The sequence below is a fragment of the Ambystoma mexicanum genome, chromosome 11 (assembly GCF_040938575.1).
Source record: "Ambystoma mexicanum isolate Mex_15411 chromosome 11, UKY_AmexF1_1, whole genome shotgun sequence".
Taxonomy (NCBI): domain Eukaryota; kingdom Metazoa; phylum Chordata; class Amphibia; order Caudata; family Ambystomatidae; genus Ambystoma; species Ambystoma mexicanum.
Genome location: NC_090934.1, coordinates 1003847452 through 1003866642, shown reverse-complemented (window position 1 = coordinate 1003866642; position 19191 = coordinate 1003847452). Strand labels below are relative to the sequence as shown.

At 47.3% G+C, this 19191-nt stretch overlaps 1 protein-coding gene and 1 long non-coding RNA gene across 3 annotated transcripts in view; one reads left to right on the top strand and one right to left on the bottom strand.

The window, feature by feature from the left end:
• STRC (stereocilin) overlaps window positions 1–19191 on the bottom strand; it is a 543934-nt gene that overhangs the window by 95358 nt on the left and 429385 nt on the right. The gene's annotated exons all lie outside the window — the stretch shown is intronic.
• LOC138504027 (uncharacterized) overlaps window positions 1–19191 on the top strand; it is a 240116-nt gene that overhangs the window by 102014 nt on the left and 118911 nt on the right. For both annotated transcript variants that reach the window (XR_011279754.1, XR_011279755.1), the window contains exon 3: window positions 8505–8571. This is a non-coding gene — a long non-coding RNA (uncharacterized lncRNA). The remainder of the gene's footprint in view (window positions 1–8504; window positions 8572–19191) is intronic.

Here is a 19191-nt window from a genome sequence, read left to right as displayed (position 1 = left end):
TGTGAGATAAATTGACTTCCACGATCCGAGACTAATATGGAAGGGAAACCATGTATGCGAACTATATTCTCCAGGAATTCCTTGGCCAAGGTGGAAGCTGAAGGCAAACCCTTTAAAGGGATAAAGTGGGAAATTTTGGAGAATAGGTCCACAATTACAAGGATTGTGTTGTAACCAGCACAAGGAGGCAGATCTGTTATAAAGTCCATTGACAGGGTGTGCCATGGTGCCGGTGGAATATCCAAGGGTTGAAGTAGGCCGGCTGGCCTTTTCTTTTGAGCCTTGTTTTGGGCGCAAATTCCACAAGACAGTACAAAAGACTTTATGTCTTTTCTCCAAGAAGGCCACCAGAAGTGGCGTTTGATTTTTCCTCCGTTTTAGCGATACCAGGGTGTCCTTCCATTAAAGATTCATGATGATGGGCAATAACAAGTTCTTGCAATTCTTTACTTGGCAGAAACAACCGCTCCTGGAAGTAGGGTAAGTCATCCTTAATGGTGTAATGAGGACCCTTTTGACTCCATTCCAGTAAGGTTGAAGAGTCTAGAAGTTGTTTTACTTGCGTTTGGATATCCTCAATAGTTTGCAATGAAGTTAAGCCTAAGATTCTTTGCTCAGGTATGATGGGCACAGGTTCTAAGCTCGAATTAGGTTCTTCCATGCCAATCCGGGATAAGGCGTCCGCTTTTCCATTCTTGCAGCCAGGGCGATAGGTAATTACAAAATAAAATTCCGCAAAGAATAGAGCCCATCGGAGTTGTCGTGAAGATTGAGCTTTGGCCGTCTTTAAATACTGTAAGTTTCTGTGGTGCGTAATTACGGTGATGGTGTGTCTTGCCCCGAGAAGGTAGTGACGCCAAGCCTTGAAAGCAGATTTGATGGCCAGTAACTCTTTATCGGTATTTGCGTAGTTGATTTCAGGAGGAGAACATTTTCTGGACCAAAAGGCCACTGGGTGTAGTTGATTAGTTTTTGGGTCTCTTTGCGACAGGACAGCTCCCATGGCCGAACTGGATGCATCGGTTTCCACTATGTACGGGAGATCTGGGTGCGGGTGCTTCAATACAGGTGCAGAGGTGAATTTGGTTTTCAGGTCCTGGAAGGCTTGTTCGGCCTCAAGAGTCCATTCAAAGCGTTTGTTTTTCTTTGGGAGAGCGGTGATGGGTTGGACTGTTCGGGAAAATTCCGGGATGAATGTTCGATAGAAATTGGCAAAGCCGAGCATGCTCTGAACTCCCTTCACCGAGTTGGAGATGGCCATTTGAGGATGGCGTCCACCTTTCGCGAGTCCATTCGGACTCCTTGAGGTGTCAGGATGAATCCGAGAAACTCAACTTCTGTGGTATGAAAAACGCATTTTTCGAGTTTTGCAAATAGTCTGTGCTGGCGCAGTTTCTCAAGAACTGCCCTAACATTTTTTCTGTGATCAGATTCTGAAGAAGAGTACACCAGGATGTCGTCAATGTAAACAATGACACAGACATCGATAAGTTCCCGAAGAACATCATTCATAAAGTACTGAAAGGCGGCAGGTGCATTACACAAACCGAAGGGCATCACCTGATATTCGAAGAGCCCAAACTTGGTGCGGAATGCAGTCTTCCATTCGTCGCCTTCTTTTATGCGCACCAGGTGATAAGCTCCTCGGAGATCTAACTTGGTGTACACACAAGCGTCTTTCACCTGGTCGATAAGCTCAGGGATCAAGGGCAGAGGATAACGATTCTTAATCGTTATTTGATTTAGGGCGCGATAGTCTATACACGTTCTAAGGTCGCCTTCTTTTTTCGGCACGAAGAACAGAGCTGAAGAGACAGGAGACTTGGACGGGCGAATAAAACCATTGGCTAGGTACTGATCTAAATACTGACGAAATGCAGGTTCTCAGGTTCCGTAAGAGCATAAATCCTACTACAAGGTAGTTGAGCATTGGGTACCAGATCGATTTGGCAATCATAAGACCGATGGGGAGGTAACGTGTTAGCCTGTTCTTTCTGAAAAATGTCTTGGAATTCTTGGTATTCTGACGGTAGCTGTACAGGGGTGGAAGTTGCTGAGGCTAGACCCATAGCTGGATTTCTTGGATAACAAGTTGGTTCACAATCAGGAAAACTTATCTTCTTTGCTCGCCAGTCAATTCTGGGATTATGTGTTTCTAACCAAGGAATTCCAAGAATTACTTGAAATTGTGGGGCCTTGATCACATCAAACACGATTGCTTCCCGATGTCCATCCTGACCCACCAGTGTCACTTCAACAGTGGAATGCGTTACAGGCCCTGAGGCTATTTCGGTTCCATCTACTGTAGTAATGACATCTTGGGTTACTTTCGGGCGGAGAGAAAGCTTAATCCTGGAAGCCAATTCACGGTCTATGTAATTTCCAATAGCTCCACTGTCGATGTATGCTTTTATAGCATGCAACTGCTGAGGCTGTTTTGGGTCCACGAGCACCATTGGCATGACAAAATGCGAGGTCAAAGAGTTAGTTTTCAAGCTCGGCAAGCGGACCCCTACGCTTGCCGGGCTAGGTCGTTTCCCGAATCAGGTGTCACTAATTCGTTATCAGTAGCTCCAACCAGCTTCTTAAGTGGTTTAACTGGACAATTTCGAAGAAAGTGACCGGAAGTCCCGCAATACAGACAAAGTTGCATTTGCCGCCTTCTAACTCGTTCTTTCTGCGTTAATGGTCCTTTAACACCACCGATTTGCATAGGTTCAGATACGTCGGTACTCTTGGAGTTACCGTGGGTTTTGATCGGTGCTCGGTTTTCATGCTTGAACCAATCTGCTTTTCTATTTTGAAGTCTGTGATCAAGTTGAACCACCAAGTCAATGTAGTCTGCGCAGACCTGGGGTGGGTTTACTATCTGAGCTAGAACATCCTTAAGCTCTCTGCGCAGGCCTCGATGAAACAATGTGATCCTTTTGCTTTCTGGCCATCCAGTTTCCACAACCAGTCTGTTAAAGGTGGCTATGTAGGACAGAAGATCCTGATTACCTTGTCGTAAGGATAGCAGTTCTTTATCAAGGGCCTGTCCTTGAGAGTGTCGAGCGAACAATCTTTCCATGCTGGCCTGGAAGCCCTGAAAATTCTGGAGAATGGGATCATCCTGATTTACCAATGGAATAGACCAATCGGCAGCACTGCCACTGAGGTAAGATAGTATAAAGGCTTCCTTGGTCTGGTCATTAGGGAAGGCTCCGGGTCTGCATAGAAAGTGTAAACGACATTGGTTCATAAAGACGGCATATTTCTTGGGATCCCCCGCAAAACGTTCAGGCGGGGCCAAAGGCATGTGTCCAGGTACATTAATTTGTACCGGGTTACTCAAACCCATTGATGTGGAAATGTCTCCGGAATTAGGTAAAGGAGTGTGCCCTGCCTGGGCCTGTAATAACCTTTTGGCTAGGTCATCTGTTCTTTCCTTGGATAAGATCAGTTCTCTTTTGAGAGCATTAGTCTCCTGGCGGGCTGAGTGCACCTCTGCCCGTAATTCCCCCAAAAGCTGGGCCAGCTGGTCAGTCTCGGAAGTCTCCATAGCGCCCGGGTGGGAAATTGTGGGTAGGCTTCGCGTTCTGTAACGCTCACCTGATTCCCACGGAGGCGCAGGTCTGGCTTCGAGTGCTGATGCTTCTTCAATGGTGAAGCGCAGGACTCTGAAGATGGACAGGAAGGGCCCTCTACTCTGGCTTCTCCGGCTCGCAGGAATATTCCCCTGTGCGTGAAAAGGGAGTATTACCTACTGACTGAGTTATGCTCAAGCCTCCCACTCTCTTCCAACCCTCCACGATACCCTTCCACGATTCCCTGTGAAGTCTCACCTTAGGGTCAGGAAGGATGAGCTCTCCATCCTGCTTCTGATGCAGGGGTGCGTGAAACCCAGTTACTTCACTGGATTGAGGATTGATGGGAGTTCAGGTAAGCTTGACTATTCAGGTAAGGCTCTGTAAAAGTTCTGTTGCAAGTTCAAAAGTCCAAGCTTGATAATAATGTTCATTGTCTTTTTGCAGCAAGCGCTAATGCTTATGTCTTTTTTCCCCTTAGGGGCTGGGGTTCGGAATGCCGGAGATATGGCGCCGACCCGAAGTGAAACGTGCAGTTCCAGTTCCAGTAAATGGCAGGTTAGTTCTGGATGAGCGCTCGGGAACTGTCTTTGCATACGCTCATTCAATGTCTTTGTCTTTTTTCCCCATAGGGGCCGGGGTCCGGAAAATGCCTGGAAGCAGCAAGACCCGAAATGAAATGGGAATGACCCAACAGGTAAGTCTTATTCCCTTCCTTCTCTCACCTCTTATTCTTGTCTTTTTCTCTAGGCTCTGGGAAGTGGCTGTGGATCCGGATGATCGCTGCTGAAGATGGAGGAACCCAGGAAAGGTGAGTGAAATGCAGCGCTGCAGCGATCGTAACGAAATGCTTTTAAAAATAATGTCTTCCCTTTCAGGATCGTCAGTGTGATGTCTCAGTGGTGCAGATTTAGCTGGTAAGGTCTCTTGTCTCCCTTTGCAGGTGACCCAGGATGCTCACAGGCGTGGCTGAAGTCCAGATGCAGGAGCTGACACGGTGAGCGTCCAGCTGCGAGGAGCAGAACAACGCGAAGCGTGAGTTGCTGATCGGGTGTGGTTTAAATAGCTTTGGTAGAAGTCCCAAGTGTGTATCCTTCCTCCGATCAGGTATGTATCCTTCCCCGACCACACCCGGGTGGAAAGTAGTCCCACAGGTAAAGTAGTTCCATTCAGGCCTCAAGAGGGCCTGGATGTGGCAGCATGGTCTGCATCAGGTAAGTGCACATTAAAACACTTGAACACATGTCTAGCTTTATGAGCCTGGCGCCTAAGGCGCCAGGACAGAGGTCCAGCATGAGCCTGGCGCCTAAGGCGCCAGGACTGCGTCCAAAGGGCCCCAGCTTGGGCCCGCTGGCACTCCCCTGGGGGAAATGATGCCTGCCTCTGGGGTTGCTGGGTCGGACCTGGCTCCTTGGAGGTAGGCATCATGACAACCAGCCCTTTGAGTGGACTAAAGACTGCCAGCAGACATTTGAGGCCATCCGCAATACCATCGCCAGTGCAGAAGACATGGCATACTTCGACGCCCAATGCCATACAGAACTCATTGTCGACGCCAGCCACGTCGGGTTGGGAGCCATCCTCACGCAGAAGGACCCCTCCAAACCAACCGAGTTGTTTATAGTTGCATATGCCACCAGGAGCCTAACCACCACCAAGCAAGCATACTTCCAAGCGGAGAAGGAGAGCCTGGCGGTAGTATGGGCATGCAAGTACTTCCATCTATTTGTGTATGGAAAACAATTCACTATCATAACCGCCCACCAAGCCCTCCTTACAATTTATGGGGACCCCAAGGCAAGAATGCCCCCCAGAATAGCGAGATGGGGACTGCATTTACAAGACTACAAGTTTGACATGATACACCGGCCTGGCAAAGATGACAACCCCGCAGATTACTTGTCCCACCACCCCACGGGACTGGCGTCTGCCTGTCCGTCCATTGCGGATGCATACATCAACTACGTTATACATCATCTGCAACCGCTCCCAATTGAATGGCCCGAACTGGTCGCTCAATCAGAACAGGACCTGGCGTTGAGAATAGTCAAGCACTGCATACAACTCGACAAAAGGGCACACATGAGACAGCAAGCCAGAGGCGAATCAGAACCGAACAAGGATGACGTGAAGTGGCTACACCTAGTCAGAGACAAACTTTCCGTGGTAGAGGATCACATCATCTTAAAAGGGTGCAAAGTTGTCATACCCGAATCTCTACGGGAAAAGATAGTTCAGGTGGCTTGCAGAAACCAAGAAGCTACTCAGGCAGAAAGTGTGGTTTCAGCATACGGGGTCCCGAGGATAATCAAATCGGACAATGGCCCACCATTTGTCAGCACGGACATCCAAAACTTCGCCATGGGCTTCTGGCACAGAAGGATCACTGACTCCTCGATGGCCGCAGGCGAATGGTATCGTCGAAAAGGCTAATGGCCAGTATCAAGCGGACCCTACAAATAGCCAACATACTGAACAAACCGTTCGAACAAGCCCTATACCAATTCCTGAGGGAATATAGACACACGGCACACAGTACCACAGGGGTGTGTCCCGCAGATCTGATGTTCAGGAGGCCTGTCAAAACAAGGCTTCCAGAGGATCCAAGGCCAGACCCTGAAACGCCACTGGAAAAACAAGCCAGGCTAAAGGACTCCAAAGGAAAGAAGAAAATGAAGGACGCAGCGGACGTGAGAAGGCGAGCCCAAGATTCAACCATAGCGCCAGGGGACACTGTGATTGTCAAACAACAAAAGGGGCGAAAGGAGGATGCCACCTTTGCGCCTGAACCACTCACAGTGACTCAAAAGAAAGGCAGAAGGATCACAGCAGAGGGAGACGGCAACACTGTCACGACACGTAACGTGTCTCAATTCACGACCCCGACAGAACAGGCGTGGAGGAGAATGGAAGACGAAAGAGAAAGGAGAAAGGAGATGGTGAGACAAACCATATCTGGGAGACAGTGAGGCATCAGAAGCCGAACAAGAAGAGACGCCACCAAGGTCCCTACCTGTCACTCCCCGTAGGCAGGGAATACCCCAGAGAAGCCGAATAAAGCCCCAAAGACTCATTGAACAAATGGGGTAAAGGACACCTCCTGAGTTACAGCTTAAAAAGGGGGGAGATGTCAGGCTGTGCCGTAACATCCCGACTCAGGACACAGCCCATCCACTCCATTTGCTGGGAGGTCCGCCGCTGCGGTCCCAGGAGCAAGGAAGTGACGTTGGGTTAGGGAGGGGAAAGGGCAGTTTTGTTTGTAATTAAATAAAGCAGGACGAACCAAGTTGTTCCCGTGTTTGCCTGGTTCTGTGACTGCGTGGCTGATGGCGTGAAAGGCCTGCCTGCAGTTTCACTATATTTACAGAAGGGTCCATAGCAGCTTGTATGATGGTAGCCGGATTGTTGAATAGCAGGGCGGGCTATTCCCGTATTCTTATCAGATTTCAGAGCCCGTATACCCTTCGATAAAAAGAAGGAAGTGATTAATTTGGTGGCAGGTTAACCTGCAAAGGAGTCACTGCTAAATCTGGGCGGTGGGGAGCAAGAGGTTCTCCCCCCACCTTCTCACAGCAAGATTAAGTTTGGGAGACATGATAAGCCTACCACTCCGTAGATCGTATATACGACAAAGTCTGCTGTGAGAATTCCAGTCAGGGCGATAACGTATCAAATGGAAGGCACTCACCACTCACCCTACACACGGACTACACAAGGCTAAACTCCAATACAAACTCCTCGCGCTGACTCACTGGTTTTGTGGCAAGGGAAGATCCAACTGATCCAAAATGTTCGTTGTGTACGTAGACTTGAGCAAACCAGACAATGCCTCTTGCTACACAGCGCTCTGCTCCAGAAGCCCTGAGGAGCTAACGGCGAGAACAGGGAGAACAGCAACACACACACACACGTTTATCTGGCCACCAAACCCAGGCGAAAAACACCAAACTCTTCTGCAGCACTTTGCTGCGGTTTGCGGGCTTTCTGCAATTTGAATGCTCGTGTTCACTGGCCAGCTATAGGTCAGGCTGTAGCCCAGAAGTGTCTTTGTGTGTAAAAACCATCAAAGACACAAGTTTAGTTCTTGCAAGATGTAAGTAATGGTTCTCGCACCTGGTGTTAGGCTTGGGGCAGATTGACGCTCCACTAATTAATGGGGTCTGTGCTCACCCAACACATAGTCACAGTTTAGGAGTACCTCCACCTAAATCTCAATACGCGATTTCTGATCGCAGAAGTCAAGTGAGGTTGTTTCTTGTACGCATGCTCCACCATTACATGCACATTCTCAACACCTGGTGGTTTAGAGTAATTGATTCATGCCTTTTTTCTTTACAAATTCGGGAACCTTCTTGCATCTGCGGTGCCTATGTTAGACCAAGGGTTGGTGCACACAGTTTCGCACGACACTTGGATGAATCCACACTGTACCTTCTTATCTTGCCAGCTCCTCATTTGACTGACACCCCTTAAAAAAATCCATGCAAGGTTACAGCATCATTCAAAATCAAAGTGATGGAGCTACCTCAGTACCAGTTAAGAGGGGCTCAGGGGTGCAGTGGCTCTTTTTTGGGCAGTGGCTGTGTAGGAGAGGGCCTTCAGGCCTTTTGGAAACACTGGGGTAGACTTCTAAGAGAGACAACCAGGGCTTCTGGACCCTACCCCGATCGCCTGATGATGCCTGATAAGCATTGTCCTGACAGGCAAAATTCCCAGCAGGGATCACCAAGCATAGCACCTGAGAAGGTTAGAGACACATTTGAGATGGCACTCAACCTGCCAACAAACATATCAAGGAAGGTTAAATGTATGCCAGGGATTTTCATACTGTTATTCCTTTCAGCCATAGTCATGACCTTATAATGCATTGGTGTGTATATGTGGCTTAATTGTTTGTGCCCCTCACTAAACTGCTCAACATTCTACTTTCTTCCTTAGATTATACTGCCCCCTATGTGTAACACAGTGATTCTGCCTGCTGGGATTTGCACCAAAGGTTGCCACTGTAAGTTTCCTCCTGTGTGGCCTACTTCTAATTTATTTTCTCTGCTATGCACTGTAATTTCCCTCCTTGGTGTACCACTCTGATGTTACCCCTAGTGCCCAATGCAATTAGTCTCTAAAGTGATTTTGCAAGCTGATGCTCAATACTGTTGGCATGACTGGCTCCTAGATAACACACATTGACCTTGTAGCATGCTGAGCTGTTCCTAGGACCCCACCAGTACTCTGCCCTCTCTGGAATCCCTACTCTCAACGCTCCTCAGAAACTATTCTCACCCACTGTCTACTTGGTACCCACTGCTGCATGTTCCCAGTGTCTTCCACTCCTTCCAATGTTCCCCCACTCTTATCCAGGAACAGCCGCGGCACACTGCCACTGCCAGGGATACCAGCTCACACCGGGGAGTGTCAGACTCACAAGTACCTTACCTCAAGGGCGCCACAACAGAGAAGCTCCCCAAGCGGCACCGCTACCGAGACATCACACTAGCCACACCAGATTGATGCTCCAAGTTACCCAATCTGCCCTCCATCAACCTCTCTGCATTAAGTAACATTCTCAACCTTTACGCTCAACCTCACTATACACATACCAACAAAGTCACTCATGCACAGCAAATGAATACTGCTCCCTAAAGATAAACAGAACACTGCACCTCTAGAATGAGCTTGTGTAGCACAATTCATCCTAGCATCACAACCACACATGGTTCCCCTCTAGACACAAATAGAGGTTCCTAGATAGAAACTGAACACAGCTGGAGGCTCCATCTTCCCAGTCACTGCTGCCCAATCCTGGAACAATCTCCCATTAGAGCTTAGAACTGACCAATCCTACCACTCATTTAGGCAAAAAGATCTAGCTTGGTTATGGACCAATGATGCCTAATTTGAGCTGCTGCTGAATCTGCCCCACACCCAGACAGCTCACTTTCCTTGACCACTACTCCAATTGTATATATCCCACTGTAACACCCTCACGCACAACCAGCTGGTACTCTGCAAATTTGTCTCTGTAAATATGTTCACTCACTGTAACATTGTATAAATATCTATGCCTGTATATAACTATGTATGTATATAACTACTCTGCAACTAAGCTGATAGATAACCGTGGAATGCTTGCGCCCTACTACCTACGGGTCTCGGCTGCGCCATACAAAAAATAAACAAAGAAACAAACAAAGAAACAAACAAACAAATACCTCTATGCTCTCAACACAGAACAACTAGAAACAGAGCTGAAAGCAGGGTGGGCGTACCTCTGGTCTACACGCATGAACACAACACAAATCTAGCTTGCCTGTTCCCTATCTCCCAGCTAATCTAACCCACCTCCCTTGCTTTTACATCTGACAGAGCGTCAGGAGTTCATGCAAATGGCAACAGTGTATGGTATTCATCCCATTAACATAACAATTGGGACGCACACAGCATGCACAGCAAGCACACACTGCAACAAGAGTCTTCCATCATCACCACTCACACTGTTTTGAGCACATCACTCCTATCCTATGCTTTTGAGCATGCTTCAAAGTGAGGTTCCATACCCGAATCAAGTGGACCACTATGGGCAACAAAGCGCTTCAAAATATGGGGCCTCATCACCTACGAACCTGCCCAACCCTGCTCCTTTACAACTTCTATTCACTATGATTCATAAGGAAGGGCTTGCTCATCTCTGCCCATGATTATCACTCACCAGTAGATGGGCGAAACGTTTAAGCTCAGAAACCCGAGCTTGGAACCCTCTCCTGCCGAAGTTTAGATATGTCTTCAGCACTTCCGCGAGCTGTGCAAGAAACACTTTTCTCTATTGGCTTCAGTCTCTCTGTGAACTGAAATTGAGTTTAACTCTCCCCCCTGTGCGCTACAACTGGAAGCCATTTTGATGCTCCCTCATGCCTGTGAGGCCATCTCTGGATTTACTTAGGAATCTATGATTTTTAATTTTATTAATACTCTTTTCTAACATCTGTGAGTTAAGTCCAATTGATGTATCAGCGTGTGTCAGGTCCAGCAGGCTGCCTTGCATATGGACCATTAGCCCCTTGGTGCGTACTCCACCCTTTCATAGCTAGTAGTAGGAGGCTTTGGAGTGCAGGGAATAAGTAGCTGGTCATGAGCTGCTTACGGGCTACTACATTGTGGTACACCGAAAGGCGGCACCAGACCTGGGCTCTCTGCATTAAGGGGGACTGTGCCACTGCCTCCAGGGCCATTGTTTATATAGAGCTCTACCCATTTTATGTAGCAGTGGCATATGTGGTTGGAATGACTTGACCTTTGGATTGAGAAGGGGGCCAATGCAGAAACCAGGCGCACAAGAGGACACGAGGCTTGCATGGCATGTGGGTCTGATGGACACATACATTAACAATAAAGTAATACCTGTGGTACATCCAACCTCCACCAGTGACTGGACACCAAACATCAAACAATGATATAGCCAAACAAACAAAACCTATTTCTTTACATAGCCCTATGTGGAGGAGAATATGGTTAATGTGCAACATATGTACAGGTGACACTTACCAGGCATAAGGTGAAAGGTATATTGTACCTTGTGACAATAGAAATAGCCTGTCCCCAGTGATCTGCTTTATATTATATTAGGTTATAAGAGGACAGGGAGTTTCTACTTTTGGAAGGTAATTTACATGGGATGGCTGCTGTGCCCTAGTTAGGCTGAACATTGCATCCACGAGCGGGCGCACAACCACAAACCTTACATGCTTTACCGTTGCCTACCATTCGCTCCTTGGGACCAATTATTGATATGCCTGAATTGAGTATTTCTCTGTGTACAGTGGAGTACTTGCAACCCGCAATTCTGGCACTGGAGATATGGCTTAGAGAGGTGGAATGGGGAGCAAACACCTGCATTCAGAAAGTCTGCTGCTGCGGATCGAGTTCTGTGTTCACTGTACTTGATCGTCTTTTCAGATGAACCAGGCTGGCCAGTCTCTTCACCTGTACTTTACAGCTATATGCCAAGGTCTCTGCTTACATATGCAGACTGCATGCACATGTAAACTAACAATGCTGCGTGTCTTCACCTATACTGCAGAGCAACAATTAACAGTCTCTTCCTCAAACTGCCACGGAGATCTGGAATGAGACTTCGCTGTGCATGGGCCAGCAATCAGTACACACAGGCCCTATCTGTATTTCTATTCCTATACCTTTGGGAGGGTACACCTCTATTTCCTCAGGCCTAGATCTGTCAGAGGAGCTGGGAAGGTGATGTGCAGGATCACAGGCTTAATGGGCCTGTGTGTATTGGTTGCTGGTCCATGAAGAGCAAAGGATCATTCCAGCCACCCTCATAGCCTAGTCACTGGTCCCATTTTAACCATGTGGTCTAGCATGTTCTCTTCCTTCCATTTCCAATTATGCGTATCTAGCAGTTTTTGTTGTTGCAGAAAACATCCTTCCCTATTTCGTTCTTTCTATCCCACTATGTATTGTGGTGGCTGCATTCCTTGACTCCTTTAATGCTCCCACCAGCAACAGGAGACAGGATCCTCTGCTCTTATCTGATCTCCACTCCCACCCAACATTCATGAGAGGAGACATCTGTGCCATTCCACGTGTCATTTAGATTTTGCTCTCTCATTTCACTGAATCCTCACTCTGAGGTAAGGCTTTTCATGCACACTGTCGTCCATTACCTCCTTATTGTTTACTGTGGAAATGAGGCAGAGCCTCTACGTTGGCCCACAAATGACTTCATCTGGGTGAAGTACCAATTCTGGCGTAGATTTTGTTATATATAATGCAGGTATAGAACAGGAATAGAGATCGCTTTCGATCAGAAATTACTTACAATAACTCATTTGCAGATGGCCGGAAGGGAGACTGTATAATAGCAAAAAGATGAGACCATGTGGTGATCCAGTTTATGAGGGTGTGAACAAAGTGGGTCATAGACCAGGGACAAAACAAACAATACAAGTATAAGAAAAAGGTGACCTACAAAGATTACATTAACCTGGGTTGGCGGCAAATGCTTCAAACTAAAGAGAACTGCACAAGTATTCATAATAACATTATTAGATTACTAGGCAGCATTAGAGAGAGTGGTGGGGCCAAGTAAGGAGGATGAGGGAGAGGACATAGGAAATCCCTCTTTAGCAAGTAAGCAAAATTGAAGGCAAGCTTTGAAGAGAAGCACAATCGGGCTGGCTTTGATTGTGAGGGATAGTGTGTTCCAATGGTGCAGGGTGAGTAAAGAGAGCAGAATAAGCGAAAGGAGGCAAAGGGAGGGTATGGGAGTGTGAGGCTGAGTGCAGAGGTTGAGCAGAGGGAGCTATATGGTGAGTAGACAGAGATACTGTAGTCAGATACTGAGGAGCAAGACCATTGTCAACTTTGTAGATTAGGGAGAAGGGACTTGAAAAGGGGCTGTTGTGCATAGCGAGCCAACAAGCATAGTGTCTGTAGGTAGAAGTGAGGGAGGATCTGAATAGGCTGTAGAGAATGTGGGCAGCGAAGTGGAGGACGTATGGCCTCATTAAAAGTTTGATGGTATTTTGGTAGTAAATCAGCCAAAATACCACCAAACTGATTTACTGTTACTGCGGAATTACTACCTGATTACAAGTGGTGGTATGCGGTGCTAGTCCCCATTTATTGGAGTCCATAGTATTCCATGGGGATTTTGGGGAATTACCACTAGAGGTAATTCTACCGATTATGCTATTTTTCGGCGATAAGGTGCAGGAATGACCTCCAGCATACTGCTGGAGGTTTTTCCTCCGCCTAACCTTTAAACCCGTAGTTCCATGATGTGGTAATGCGGCTGTAAAGCAGTGGTAACTCTGTTACCACTGTATAACAACCATTTTTTGGCCATACCACCAAACCCATAATGAGGCCCTTTGTCTTGATGGAGGAAAGAGTAGAGAGGAAGGCCAAGGATTAGGCATAAGCAGTACTCGAGTTTGCTGACCACAAGGGTGGAGATTAGAGTTTTCTTAAAGTGGTGAGTAAGAAATGGACACATTTACTGAACATTGAGAAAGTTAATAGAAGCAGCAGAGGCAGTGGTAGTGAGGAATTTTTGCAGTCGGAGGACACCATCAAGGAGAACCCCAAGGTTACGCTCTTGGATGAGGAAGCAAGAAGGTCATGTGGGAAGGAGATAAAAGACGACAGCAGAGGCTTGGCTTTGGAAATTGGGAGAAAGATGACTTTGCCAAACCCATAATGAGGCCCTTTGTCTTGATGGAGGAAAGAGTAGAGAGGAAGGCCAAGGATTAGGCATAAGCAGTACTCGAGTTTGCTGACCACAAGGGTGGAGATTAGAGTTTTCTTAAAGTGGTGAGTAAGAAATGGACACATTTACTGAACATTGAGAAAGTTAATAGAAGCAGCAGAGGCAGTGGTAGTGAGGAATTTTTGCAGTCGGAGGACACCATCAAGGAGAACCCCAAGGTTACGCTCTTGGATGAGGAAGCAAGAAGGTCATGTGGGAAGGAGATAAAAGATGACAGCAGAGGCTTGGCTTTGGAAATTGGGAGAACGATGACTTCGATTTTTTAAAAGCTCTGCATGAGGTAGTGAGAGCCATCCAGTGATGGATTGCAGTCGGCAGTAATCTGTTCCGAGATGGCTGCGGTAAAGGAGAGAAAGGAGAAAAGGATTTGAGTGTTGTCAGCAAACAGGTCATTGGGAAAGCCAAAGGATGAGATAGGTCTTCGTAGGACAGAGGAATGCAGGGTGAAGAGCAGGGGTCCAATGACTGACCCCTGGGGATGCCAATATTGAGAGGGGTGTGGTCAGAGGTTTGCTTTTTTAAATTTATTTATTTAATATTTGTATGGCACCTATACACGAGTGTTTCCAGGCACCATAAGACAAGAAGAGACTCATAGGGAAGACCTCCCCTCTGGGGAGAAGTGACGTGCACTAGTGAATCATCACATAGACCACCCACTTTTCAGATGCCTGATGAGGGGAGACTTGCGCAAAACCTGGGAAACAGAGCATTTGATTCAGAGTCAAAGAGCTCTAACTAATCGTTCCCTCCCACCTTACCACCGAATGGTAGAACACATGGGGATAAGTCATAGGTCTCCTGTTGCTGGAAAGACCCAACTGATCCACAAGGCCTTTCTCACTCCCCGAAAAACAAATGGGTGTTAGCCTGAGGCGATGAGACTCGGCTCACATCCCTATATCATGACTTAGTAAGCTACGAGAGGGCTGTTTTTTCCCCAGCCTTGTAGCTTCACGTAGGTCCTAGCCACCTGGTTGTCAGTACAAACGAAGACCGCTCCTTTCTCACTGTTTCCTGAAAATGAATCAGAGCCTTGTGAATCAATATTAGCTCCTGCCAAATTGATGATCTAGCATCCTCTCATTGTGTCCATTGTCCCAAAATGGTCAGGCCTAGCAGGACAGCTCACTGACCCAAATGGCTTGAATCTGGCATGAGAGTTGGTCACGCTCATTGTTAGGTGACATGAGTCGAGTCACCAATATAGATCTATCCATATTCTCTGGGTCACAGGTATCACAGCCTTGTGTTCCTGTGATCATGAATTCCAGTGATGTTGAAGATGCTGAACCAGAAGCTTCAATTAAAGGCATGCCCAAAGGACTATACTTGTTGTGACTTACATGTTGCTCTGGACCTTCAAGAATTTTCTGGCTGTTGCCCACTCTTTACTATGTAATAGAGGCAGGTGGGGATGCATACATACTATTCTTTTCTGGAGGAAGAAGACTTTGCTGATTGAGTAGTGAACTGCGCCCTAATGAAAGTCTGAGTTCTCAATGGAGTTCTCTCTGATCTCTCTGTCTAAGATTGTCCAGTTGAGTAGAAACCCATGAATTTGCAGCAGCTGAACCACTTACAGACCATCTTCCAAAGTCTGAACAAGAGAAGGGGCAGAAATTAACCAATCATCAAGATTGGGAAAACATGCATTGTTTCCCCATGCAGGATCCCTGCAAAAGGACCCAAAACCTTTGTAAATAACGGAGGGGCTTAAGACAGACCAAAAGGTAAAGCTTTAAAATGTCAATGTAAATCTCCTAAACAGAATCTCCAGTATCATAGATGTTGTTTTCGAAATTGGGACTTGAAAATGGCCATCATGGTGGCCCAAGGGGGTGAGGATGTCACCTGGCTTAATAAGTGGAATGGTGTTTTGAATATGCAACATGAATTTGGTTTCCCCTTTTAGTTTCAGTACTGGTATGAAGTCACCATGAGGATTTGGCGCCAAAAAAAGAGAAGAATATATTCCCTTCCGCCTCTCTATTGAAGAAACTATAGAGATCTGTTTTTCCAACATGCTTTTCATATTGTACCACAAAGCCTGGTGCCCTACTGGGCACCTTGAAACTGGGGTCCTGATCAATAGTTGTCTGTGCAGAAGATTCTGAAACTCCACAGATTATCCCTCGGACACCCCTTGCAGGTCCCATTGGTCCATTAGTGAAATCGTCAACATGTGCCAAGTGCTGTAAGCTTCCCCGTACTATTAGGCACATATCCTCTCCTATTCTATATTCATCAATTTCGAGGGGCAGGAGCAGAAGTGGAAGATCAAGCTTTTTCTGCCAGGGCGATACCCCGACCATGGCCCATGCTCAAGAGGGCCTCCTCAATCCTGAAGCTGCTACAGAGGAGCAGCCATTTCTCTGAGACAGGAAGGACCTGCCCCATGAAGTGGATTGGTCTAGGGCTTTGACTATCTTTCTGTCCCCAGAAGCCTTTTTCATTTATTTTTCAAACTGAGTGCTGAACAATGTACCTCCTGAAAAGTGAGGTGAAGGGCCAATATATTCTGATCCATACATATGCGGCCTTTTCCTGCCAATACTGATGCTGCCGTTGATGCACATACGGAGTTGTTGCATCTGAAAGGAAACACACAGGTTCATAGTAGCTAAGGGATCTGGGCAGTCCTCCCCTTTTGGGAAGCTTTGCATAATTGCTGACAATGCTTTGAGGCACTGAGCAACATATGTCACATGCTGATTTTAACCTTCCTATGCACCATTTATGCCAGGATGGCATCTTCCCCTGAAGTTGAGTCCTGGCTGGTGAGGCAGGCCATAAGAGAATCCACTTTATATACCTGTGGTAATTCCTCCTCAAATCCCTCCAAGGTATATTTTGTTGCCAGGAATGTCAGAAAAGTTGTTCTATCCACCTCTTTGTATTCTTTGTACAAAACGTTCCCATTGCCGTATACAGGGGTAGAGAGTCTGCATTAGGTGCATGGTGGTCGCTGAAAAATCCATGCCAGAGGGGTAGCATCTATAAAATGCCGAAGACCTACTGAATACTGAGTGTCCTAGACCAATTTGCCCCTTGTTTCCTGCTCAGGGGTATTTGGCTCTTTCTGGTGGCAGGTAAGATTCATAGGGCCTCATTACACGGAAGGCGGTAAGGGTTAACGGTCACCGGTAAGGGTACCGGTGACTGTTAACCCTTACCGCCTTACTACGAGGTCCCTTCGCGGGACCCGACCTTAACGCCTGGTGTAGACCAGCCGGTAAAGTTGGGACCCGCAAAGGGACCTTGGTGCTAATTACGGTACCGCAATTTGCGGTACCGTAATTACCGCCTTCCCCATTCCCATTATGCCCTATGGGGCAAATATGGGAATGGGGAAGGGCCATGGAGAAAGGGGGAATTACCGCCCTGCCAACCTTGGAATGGGGTGGTAATTCCCCTTTTCTCCATGGTGGAACCGTTATGGTACCGGCGGCAACCATGGTGCTAATAGCACCATGGTTTACCGCCTTCCGTGTAATGAGGCAAATAGTCCTGTAAAGCCGAGGTCACAGACTGAGCAATAATGTCCTTGAACTCTAATGGGGTTAGGACCATGACTGTGTCTTCCCGGAGCCAACTTGGTTCTATAGTCCCCAAGTTGGGTTTCTTCTTAGTGCACTTCCTCTATCTCTCTTCTAACTCCATAATGGCAACGAAGCTGTGTGTATCGTGGAACCGCATGATAAGAGGCCAAGAGTTTTTTTATGAATTGGAGTGGGCAGAGTGATAATTCCCATATACCATTGTGGTGGGACCCTTCTATCTAACACAGGAGGAACACAGGAGGAACCTTTATCCTTAGAAGGAATCCTGACAGGAGGAGGATACTAAGAAATTGGCGCAAAACGGAATCATCCAGATATGAAAAAAGGAATACAAATAATTGAATAGACAGCTCCTGACGAAGGGAATAATTTCCCAAAACGCATACAGCAATAATCGCTGTTGCCTGCTCTCGCTCACTGACTCTTCTGATTTCCCAGCCCATAGTTCCGACAACACCGTTTTAGGCAAAACTCAAGCAGGATCTTTCAGCAGATATCAGCAGGAGTGTTCAAAGGTAAACTCCGCCCCTGTATCGATCACAATCTATTCCTACCAACATCTCTATACTAATCTGTCACATTTCACCTCAGGTCTTCCTTCTTCCACACACTCACCCAGAAGCCTTAAGAGAAGGGTCAACTTTAACTGCCAGGGTAATTCACAGTCTTTCATTATTCCCTTCTGTCAGGTGCTTCTTTCACTAACCTTAACCTTCATATATCTACCTCTCAGGGATCCTCCAGCAAGCAAGAGTGGCTGAAACCATCTTGCACTCCCGAACTACGCTTTCCCGAGATACTGGAAATGAAGACGCCACAACCACAGGGCTTTCTTCCTCAGAGGGTTTCCCTGAGGCAACTCGGTTACCCATTGCTATGTATAAGCAGGGGGAGCACAGGTGCAGCAGGGAACCTCTTAAAAGCAGCATTTTGATCCATTTGTTCCAGGTTAGTGTCTTCTTACTTATTACTCAAACCTTAGTTCATGGTTGTATAACAGCAAGAATGTCAAGAGTATTAGTGATAGCAAGATGAAGATTGGAGAGGACAGAGTCAGAGGCAGAGTTAGGAGGAGGGGAAGTAGGGGGATGAAGATGGAGGCAAACGCAGCATCTGACACCTGTTTCATCAGAAGGATGACCGCGAAGGAGGCTGGCAGTGCTGGTGGTGGCTCGGTCAGGGGGCTGAGAGGTCCCAGATGAGAAGAGAGGAGAGAGTGGTCAGACCAGGAGAGAGGGGTAGTGAGAGGGTTGGAGAGTGGGAGATCTGCGGGCGTGAAGACACCAAGAGTGCGTCCGGCAGAATGGGTAGGGCCGAAGGGGAGAATAGCGAGAGAGAGAGAGAGGTACAGCGATCACAAAACGGTGCAGAGGCAGGAACAGTGGAGTCCAGGTGGATGTTGAAATCTCCGAGGAGGAGGAGTTTAGAGGAAGAGGTCAGAGGAGAAGAAGTGAAGTCAGCCCATTCTGAGAGGAAGACAGACACAGGGCCAGGAGGTCTGTAGATAGTGGCCAGGGTGAGACAAAGAATCAGAGACGCGCCAAGCTTGCAGACAAGCCTATCAAAGGAGGAATATGGCTGGGTGGGTATGAGAGAGGAAGGGACCCACTCAGGGAATATCAGGGCTACTCCACCGCCAGATTGGTTGGGCAGAGGTTTGGAGAGGATCTTGTAGCCATCAGGGAGGAGGGAGTCAAAAGCAGTGACTGAACTGGCATTGAACCCTGTCTCGAAGAGAAGGAGGACGTTGAGTTCTCTGGGTCTGAACTGGGTGGCA